At 36.8% G+C, this 8,472-nt stretch overlaps 1 long non-coding RNA gene across 1 annotated transcript; it reads left to right on the top strand.

The window, feature by feature from the left end:
* The first annotated feature begins 6,452 nt into the window (after nt 1-6,452).
* LOC118749455 lies at nt 6,453-6,868 on the top strand. Its single transcript, XR_004994219.1, has 3 exons — nt 6,453-6,462; nt 6,535-6,663; nt 6,726-6,868. It is a non-coding gene; the product is annotated as an uncharacterized LOC118749455 (long non-coding RNA).
* The last annotated feature ends 1,604 nt before the right edge of the window (nt 6,869-8,472 follow it).

The raw sequence follows: 8,472 nt of genomic DNA, 5'->3' as shown, positions 1-8,472 counted from the left end.
AAGCCCACCATAAGAAAGTTTAAATAGTAGTCAAATATACATAAACTGCATTTTCAGTTTGTTTCTATCTCGTATTTTTTCGAGATACATTATATTAGAAGATACATATTATGACAAAGACATATCGTTACCTTAATTCATAAAGGTTTCAACCAACAAATTGTATCAAATCAGGTAGGGTCTTTTGAAAAGTGGTATGTAATTCCGTTGCTTTGGTACTAGCACTTTAAAGTTTTGATTGAAGGTGCATTTTGATGCATCTTACCAAAATCTGTGAAAAACGCAGTTTCGAAAAAAGTGTTGGTTAGGGCCTTTTTGAATTAAGGTAACGTATGTCTTTGTCAGAACCCTCCCTTGTACAAATGTACTTATGTAAGAGAGAGGTTGGAATACTTATTAAAATGTTTTTAAGTTGATTTGAAAACGAATTGATTAAAAAGTATAAAATACTACTATTCAAATAAATAGAAAAATGAATTCCCATTGAATCCGTGATAAATTGGTGGATCCATTATGTGCTTTTGAAATACATTTAAATGACTAAGTGGCACGTGTCCCTGTAGATACATATAGGCTTCTAAAATCTCAAAATAGTCAAACGTATTTCGTATTACCTTGGGTTAGCTTTCCGCTCGATTATTTAAAAAAAAAAACCATGAACAACTGCTTTTATTGTTTCCCACATAAAGGCTTCACCTGCGTCCGTGATCTCAATAAACAAGTAGTCATTTATTAGCTTACGAATATCGGTTCCATTCCGTAAATCTACAAAGTGACGTATTAGTCTTAAGTATAATACCGCTAAAACTAAACGTTTCTTTTATTTTAGCATCACTGAGTTTTGGAAAGCGCTTTCTTTTAAGTCATGAAACGCTCGTATATTCGTTATTACTAAATGCTTTATAAAATTTTAGCTATTCATAATTTAATGTATAAATTTGGTATCCTAACGGGTGATTTTTTAAGAGCTTGATAACTTTTTTTTTTAAAAAAACGCATAAAATTTGCAAAATCTCATCGGTTCTTTATTTGAAACGTTAGATTGGTCCATGACATTTACTTTTTGAAGATAATTTCATTTAAATGTTGACCGCGGCTGCGTCTTAGGTGGTCCATTCGGAAAGTCCAATTTTGGGCAACTTTTTCGAGCATTTCGGCCGGAATAGCCCGAATTTCTTCGGAAATGTTGTCTTCCAAAGCTGGAATAGTTGCTGGCTTATTTCTGTAGACTTTAGACTTGACGTAGCCCCACAAAAAATAGTCTAAAGGCGTCAAATCGCATGATCTTGGTGGCCAACTTACCGGTCCATTTCTTGAGATGAATTGTTCTCCGAAGTTTTCCCTCAAAATGGCCATAGAATCGCGAGCTGTGTGGCATGTAGCGCCATCTTGTTGAAACCACATGTCAACCAAGTTCAGTTCTTCCATTTTTGGCAACAAAAAGTTTGTTAGCATCGAACGATAGCGATCGCCATTCACCGTAACGTTGCGTCCAACAGCATCTTTGAAAAATACGGTCCAATGATTCCACCAGCGTACAAACCACACCAAACAGTGCATTTTTCGGGATGCATGGGCAGTTCTTGAACGGCTTCTGGTTGCTCTTCACTCCAAATGCGGCAATTTTGCTTATTTACGAAGCCATTCAACCAGAAATGAGCCTCATCGCTGAACAAAATTTGTCGATAAAAACATTTCGAACCGAACACTGATTTTGGTAATAAAATTCAATGATTTGCAAGCGTTGCTCGTTAGTAAGTCTATTCATGATGAAATTTCAAAGCATACTGAGCATCTTTCTCTTTGACACCATGTCTGAAATCCCACGTGATCTGTCAAATACTAATGCATGAAAATCCTAACCTCAAAAAAATCACCCGTTATTATTATTACTGTTATTATTTCGAGGGATTTTCGTGCAACATTGACCTTGCCACATTTTCACTTCGTATAGGCCAAGTTTTTTCGAATATTGGTTTCCTTTACAACCACTATCTCATAAACAAAACATGCTGCAATATTTTGTGTATCCTGTCTGAATTCTACCTTGCAATGACAAGTCTTTAAAATCACAATTGGCTCGGCACAAATTGTATTTACTATAATTAATTTTAACCAGAATTAATTGAATTGTCTCATACGTTTTATTTTTATACCCGAGCGCACTTGTGCACAAGGGTATATTAATTTTGTTCACATAACGGTTGTTTGTAACAGCCAAAACGAATCGAGATAGATATAGACAAATGTATACATATATGCTCAGAATGAATAGAGAAATCGATTAAGCCATGTCTGTCTGTCCGTCCGTCTGTCCGTCTGTCCGTCCGTCCGTGTACACGATAACTCGAGCAAAAATTGAGATATCTCAACGAAATTTGGTACGTAGGTTTTTGTTAGTCCAAGGTAGGTTGGTATTGAAAATGGGCGAAATCGGACAGTAACCACGCCCACTTCCCATATAACGGTAATTTCCAGAAATACGAAATCTTCGATAAATCAGTAAATAATAAAGCAAATTTATTCAAAATTGATGCTTGCAACAACTCTCTACCAAGAAATACGTTTATGGTAAAATTTTGGGAAATGGGCGTGGCACCGCCCACTTATGATCACATATATGTATATCGGTAACCGTTCTACCAATTTGTACCAAACTCGGTATTTTTATTGTGCTTGCTACATAAAAGCAAAACGTTGAAAATTATTGAAATCGGACTAAAATTACGGCCGCTTTTCATATAACGGTAAATTTCAGAAATGCTTGAAACTGCAATATTTCGAAATTTAAGGACGCTAATTTACTCAAAATTGATACACCCCGGCTTACCATCTAGCGGTAGCTTTCGGAAAGGTGAAAAAACATATATTTAATACTTTCGCCGAGTATTTAATGTTCGGCTCCACCCGAACTTAGACTTTCTTACTTGTTTCCTATAGCTTACATGATTGGAACAGGTTTAATGCTGCTATTTTCATAAAGTAACAGCATGGTGGTGCAGAACTGAACCGCTCAGGAACAATTTACTATAAGAGCGTGCAATTGCTGGCTTATGCCGATGACATCGACATCATCGGTAACAAAAACCGCGAAGTCTGTTCTGCCTTTTCCAAGTTGGATAGGGAAGCAAAGCGCATGGGTCTGGTGGTAAACGAGGAGAAGACGAAGTATCTCCTGTCATCAAACAAACAGTCAGCACATTCGCGCCTTGGCACCCACGTCACTGTTGACAGTTACAATTTCGAGAAAGTAGAGAATTTCGTTTACTTGGGAACCAGCATTAACACCGATAATAATGTCAGCATTGAAATCCAACGTAGAATCACTCTTGCCAACAAGTGCTACTTTGGACTGAGTAGGCAATTCAGGAGTAAAGTCCTCTCTCGACGTACGAAAACCACGCTCTATAAGTCACTCATCATGCCCGTGCTGGTATATGGCGCAGAAGCATGGACAATGACAACATCCGATGAGGCGGCTCTTGGGGTGTTTGAGAGAAAGATTTTGCGGAAGATTTACGATCCTTTACGCGTTGGCGACGGCGAGTACCGCAGACGATGGAACGATGAGCTGTATGAGCTTTAAAACGATATGGACATAGTGCAGCGAATTAAAATACAGCGGCTCCGCTGGCTTGGTCATGTCGTTCGAATGGACACCGACGCTCCAGCTCTGAAAGTATACAACTCGGAACCCGCTGGTGGTAGCAGAGGAAGAGGAGGAGGGAGGCCCCCACTGCGATGGAAAGATCAGGTGGAGAAGGACTTGGCTTCACTTGGCGTTTCCAATTGGCGTCAGTTGGCACAGAGGAGAAACGACTGGCGTGCTTTGCTGAACTCGGCCAAAATCGCTTAGGCGGTTACAGCGCCAAAAAAGAAGAAGAAGAAGAACAGCATGATGGTACGACTTTTAAACTTTTCTGAGAAGCATCAATTTTTCTGATATTTACATATGTAGCTTGAAATCGCCAATTGCTGTATTAAACAATTGCATACATTACTACAATAACTGTAGCTTTTATCTCTATAAAGTGTAAATGTTGCAACCAAAGAAGTAACAAAAACAAAATCTCAGATGTGTTTTTTGACGAAGATGTTTGTATGTACATATGCGGCATTCTTTGTCAACGGCAGCCCCTTCTCGCCAAAATTTGTTAAGGTAAAAAAATCGGGCACGGTCATTCAATTTTAATAAAAATAAATCTGCGGTCATAAGCAATAACCGCCTAAGTCGAAAAACCTGAATTCGAGAAAAAACGTTTTAAACATTTGGATTGTAATTTTATCCTTATGGGAAAACCTAAATATGTTCGTCTATAACTCATTAAATAGCCCAGCTGGCGAGATGGGGATATCACTTACACATGGAATAGTAGTTGCAGAATACGATATCATATATAACCCAATTCTTTCTTAAGTCGACTTAGGCGGTTATTGCATATGAACACAGACATATCTTTTAATGCCCAGTTTTTTTGCCAGTTTTTTTTTCAAAATTTACCAACCAAATTTTGATCCCAAAAACCCCCGAGAAACAATTTTGAAGTGAATCCAAAGAATTTTCGGGTAAAATATATTAGCTCAAACGAGAAATTTGAAAAAAAAAAGAATTTTATTTTTTTTTTATTTTAATCTTCAATCGTAACAATTTTTTAGTCTTGCACAAGATTATTTATAGAATAAGTAATCGTGTAAAACTCTTCGTGAACGTGAAAAATTAAAACAATGGGTATGTAGATACTATGAATGTATGTATGTATGTCAAATCGAACTTTCTGATACTACTTTTTGTCTATTTCCGCCGTGCACGTATTTAGAAAATTTCACTTTCAACTGCGTAAACACACATATGTATGCGCAGAAAAATATGAATGACTTGAAAAATATAATACAAATTAAAAAGTTAAATTAAAAAATTATAAATTAAGAGTTTAATTCTCCAAGCGCCCTCGCTTGACTTGAATCGTGCTAGCGTAGCAGTTAATGGCACTGTGAATATTCTTCGAAATATAGAGAAAATGCTGACACACATTTTTCTGATATATTTTCAAAAGTTACTGATATCGCTAAGGAATTGGATTCTGACATTGCCCTTCCTCGGAGAGCGAAACAAAATTTCCGGGCTAATTATCGTGCATCTAACGTTGAAGATTATTATCGAAAGGCAATATTTATACCGCTGTTGGATAATATTTTGCTCGATCTCCGAGATAGATTGCCGAAAGAGACATTAAACATTTTTGATTTGAACTTGTTACTTCCATCTAAAATTGGGGAATATAATACGCCTGGCGAAAAAAATAATGCTATTCTACGCGTAAAATCGCTTGGAAAACGATACGAACTTTGTTAGAAAAAGACGGTATCAATTTGGAAGGAGAGTATAAAGTGTGGTAGGAACGCTGGACAAATAAGGAAAGAGAAAAGCCATTCCCAAAATCAGCAGCAGAAGTTCTTGGTAAATGCGACAAATATGCTTTTCCATTGATTAACAAACTTCTAAGCATTCTGGTCACACTCCCAACTAGTAACGCTACTTCCGAAAGTTTTTCAACCCTTCGCCGGTTAAAAACATGGTTGCGTAGTACTATGAATGGAGAAAGACGATAGGTCTAGCACAGTGGTGCACAGCGTTGGCAGAGCTACCAACACAAGCGCAATTTTTTTGTATCTGTATATGTGTACTCAGCAAAACAGCTCGTGCATGCCATGCTTACAGCATGAAGTACAAATGCAAACCACAGTATACCAGTAGAAAAGGTTTTTGTTTTTGTAGCTGTTTCGTGGTGAAAGTCCTTTATGGGGACCAAATTTCCCCACAAGAAATTGGACGCATGGTTGCTTTTGCGTCCCAAAAGAATGAATATTAGAAAACATTAAAAAAAGTCTAAGGTAATACAATTATATTCAACTAAAAATAATCACAATAATTTGCACTTATGAGTTAATGGGATAATCATGTGTAAAAATTCTTCAACTATTATTTTTCACAAAATAATTTTGCAGATCAGATTGCTCGGAGCGCTTGTGTTGTTAAAGCCCTGTATGCAGCTCTCAAGAAAACGGTCAAGAAAAAATTGCCATTATTTCGCGTGTGTGTCCAAGGAATTTTGACATTTTTGATACCTCACAGCCTGTTGCCTCACTCTTTCCTCAAGAAATAATGGAACGGGCATATATTTCTGTTGCAAACCTGGGTTGCCTTGTGCTCTTTTTTCACAAAAAGCTTTAGAAAACCGTAGTAGAAAGCGTAGTAAATTTCTTAAGAACTGCGTACTGCCGTAAGGAAATTTGACTCAAGAAAATTTCTTAGCCATTTCTTGTACGTCATTTTATATGGAGTTTTTGCTTTTCTTGAGAGCTGCATACAGGCCTTTACCAAGAAAATGCAGCCCTGTTGGTTTTTATTTCTGTATCGCATCGCGGTGAGTTTCTATTTCTTGGTAATTCGGTTGTGAAATGGTAAACAAATTATTGAAATTTATTTATTTGATGTGTATAACATTTCCTTAATGCAATTTTCTGTATTTGCAGACTATTAATTACAAGCACAGCATCATCAACGGTGATTGCAAGAACTACTGCAATCCCTGCGGTTTTTCCTCTTGGTAAATGCGTTCTGGTCGTGACCAAGGGTGGTCTCCCAAATCGGCCGGGAATAAGGTTAGTCATTTTAAATTTTATATCTTTGTTCGTCGACATTATATGACATGTCATCATTGCAGGCTATTGTTGCAGAACAAAACGCTGCAACCACTGCTGTGGTAAATATGTTCCAGCAGAACTGCCCACCGCCGTCGGTGTAATGATTTCGATAGCTGAACAAACGCCATCTCCTGGCGTGTGAATGCAACTGCGGCTAAATTTGGTTATTAACAGTGCAATAGTACCATGTCATTGGCAAAAGCACTAAGGGCTGCTGGCATATAGAGGTTGTAAAGTTTTTGGTATCGATGAACTTACTCGAAAAATACGATGGCCAAAAACATATGATGAAACATCTTCTGGCAAGCCCTTGACAATCGTTAAGTCAGACGGAGGCTTCACATACGATATTTCACACATGGCTGGAATTCGTTAGCGGACAGAGCAAACATTTTCAAAATATTTATCGTTCTGCAGAACGTGCATGCATATTCGATTCCGATATTATGGGTTGATTACGGAGAACAACCGAACTTCAGTTGGTTGGCCAGTGACTGAAATGGTATTATCGATGGCAACTAGCAACTGAAAACTGGCAACTAAGTTGCTATATTGGAAACTGCATTTTTGTGGCTGCCGAAAAATTTTGATTGAGATACTTTATTTATTTTATCAACTTTTTTTTTAATTGTACCACTTTGAACTTTATGAAACTTAATTATTGCTATTCATAATAAAAAACATTTTCATTTCAGTGGCGCTGTCCATCGGCAACCCAACTGCGGTTCCGTTCCCATCCATAATCGATCCATAAGTCGTAATCGCACGAACTAATCAAGGCTATCATAGAATCCATCGTAGTCCAATTTTTCGTGAAATCTACGAAAATGCTATTAGTTCGAGTAGCTACGAACGCAGCGCTTGCTTTGAATACACACGTTCATAGCAGTTCAGATTCAGTGATCGCTTTTTCGTAGATTTAAAAAAAAATCGGACTACGATGGATTCCGCCACCAATATGTTTTCTCCTTTGACAAGATGTTGGAGAAACACGGCAGCACAGCCGTATACCTACTCTATGCTCTTACGCGCATATGCTAAATTTCTCGCACCTAGCTAAAGTGCTTGACAAAGGGAGAACGCATATCTTCAACATAATAACTTAAAGTAAAAAAGTTTAAGGCATGCAATAAAAGAATACAACAGCGAAACTGTATCTCAATAATAACAAGTAATTTTAAGCAAAAAATACAACCGACTTCAATGCGCATTTAGGTCGTTCTGGTTACGTAGATCCGACTGTCCTCCCTTTTTTTAAAATCAAGATTCATATTTAAGGATTTTAAGTAAAAATAAATAAAGGAAAACTTGTTCGTGATATCTCGACCAAGGTGTATTCATGATACAAAAATCTGAAGGTAAAACCGCTGAAAGGCAGCCTGAACATTTTTAAAGTTTGCTAACATTACAAAAATGTTTTCAAATTTCTAATCTCAAATACATTCTAATTTTCAGTCTCAAATAAATGAAAATTTCAATATTTTCATCTATTTGTTTTTTGTTTTACTTTTATTTGGCATTTGAGTTGCTCTCAAAATTTCAATTTTATAAAATAGACAAACTTCAAAAAATAAATGATGGCCGACGAATTGAGCAAGCGGTTTTACCTTTAAATATTTGTATCATGGATGTATAAAACAAGGGGCCGTATGCATAAAACCTAAGCAAATGCTTTTTCTTATAATTTCAGATCTTTCACTAAGTTTTTTCAAATAAATTTAAGTGAAAGATATGAAAATCTGAGAAAAAGTAATTGCTTAGTTTTTA

Source organism: Rhagoletis pomonella, unplaced genomic scaffold (genome assembly GCF_013731165.1).
Source record: "Rhagoletis pomonella isolate Grant_MI unplaced genomic scaffold, Rhpom_1.0 Rhpom_scaffold_00016, whole genome shotgun sequence".
Lineage (NCBI taxonomy): Eukaryota > Metazoa > Arthropoda > Insecta > Diptera > Tephritidae > Rhagoletis > Rhagoletis pomonella.
This window is presented reverse-complemented; position numbering and strand designations above follow the sequence as displayed.